The sequence below is a fragment of the Squalius cephalus genome (genome assembly GCF_949319135.1).
Source record: "Squalius cephalus genome assembly, chromosome: 1".
Classification (NCBI taxonomy): domain Eukaryota; kingdom Metazoa; phylum Chordata; class Actinopteri; order Cypriniformes; family Leuciscidae; genus Squalius; species Squalius cephalus.
Genome location: NC_137122.1, coordinates 27795502 through 27797165, shown reverse-complemented (window position 1 = coordinate 27797165; position 1664 = coordinate 27795502).

Here is a 1664-nt window from a genome sequence, read left to right as displayed (position 1 = left end):
TTTAACTCTGAGACCCATTGATATTCATGATGTTATTTATTTTTATCATTAAACATGTCTTAGGAAGGCATTGATGAGAACATTTATTTTCTTTATGTATGTTTTGGATTGGGATGTAATCTGGAAAAACATTGCTAAGGGACCGTTCGGTATTTATGGAAGGGGCCACCGGAGGAAAATAGGGGAGGGTCATGTCTTTTTATTCTTTGTTGGTCATCCAACTTTTTTTAGTCTAGGGGGAGGGTCACCCAACTTTTATATTCATGAAAACAGTAACATTTCAAAGTGGCATGTTGATCTCGCGTTATCAAACCCCCCTTCGATATCAGATGGGTCTGACCCAACAAAAATCCAGTTTGGCGCTGTTTGACAGTGCGCGCGCACTTCACACGCTCAGAAAAAGTGCATCATGTCAGAACAGAACGCCAAAGAAATGTTTACCCGGCAAAGCTTTAAAGCACGAGCAAATAATGAACTTTTGTGATTGCGAATAAGTGCACAGTGTCCTGTGAGTGTAACTCTACCGCTGCATTAAAGGGGCTCTAGGTAACTTTTTAACCTTAACTGAACAGCTTCGGAGTCAGTGGAATGGTTATATTACTTATTTCGGGTTGAATGGTGGTGGTTTCGCACCCCCCTGGTGCCCGAGAGCGGAAAAAACTCACTTGCAACTTTGGGACGCGGGTCGGTGTCAGGAAGTATCGCGTGATATCAGGTCTCGCGATGTAACGAATTGCTTGACGGCACTGCACACGTAATTACATGCCCCCATTCAAGCACCGGCTAGCTAAGCAAAGGGCAACGATAGATTTAGTTATGGCTGAGCCTGTAAAAAGAAGCAGAAAGCTAGGAAATCTTTGTCGGAGGACCAACGAAAGAGGAAACGGGAGACTGACCGAGCAATAAGTCAGACTCGAGTAAAGTTAAATATCGGACCGGCTTTTTCAGAATGGTGAGAACTGAGAGAAACAGAAGCCTGCAAAACGGATGCTGACCTGGCCTTATTGCTGTTGCACTTGTAAGTATCTTTGGAATAAACTGTGTTTAACCCTCAGAGGTCGGAGATCACGCCGGCGTGATCTGCTCGCTTTTTTCCTTATGAGTTGAATTGAGACCCCAAATACTCTTTTGACTTTGATTTTATAAAACAAGTTTCATACATCAATCGATTCTGTTAAATGTGTATTATTTTTGTGTATACTCACAATAAAAACAAAGTGTTGTGCTTTTTGCCAAATAAAGAAAAATAAACACGAAGCGAGTTCTGCCTTCTCTCTGTCCGTGTAGTCCATTCTGAAACGCGTCCGAAAATGAATCATAACTCAGCGAATACTTCTCACACAGGCACGTGAGATATGTCTTTATGAAGCTTGAAATCTCTTCTTTTAAATGAAGTAATTTATATAAAAAACAAATGTTTTTAACTCATGTAATCCCTTTGAAAGCAAGGAGAGGTACCATTATCTCTAAATGAGCTGCAGCCGCCCCGCCCCCGGCGCGATTCACATGTAAATAGTTTACCTGATCTAGTATGCATCGCATACGCCCCCCGATCAATGCCATAAAAACACAGTTTGTTCATCAGACTTACTGATAGTTCATCGCGTTTTGAGTATGACACGCTTCTCCGGTAATAAAGACTCCCTTCAGATGATTCTGGACAG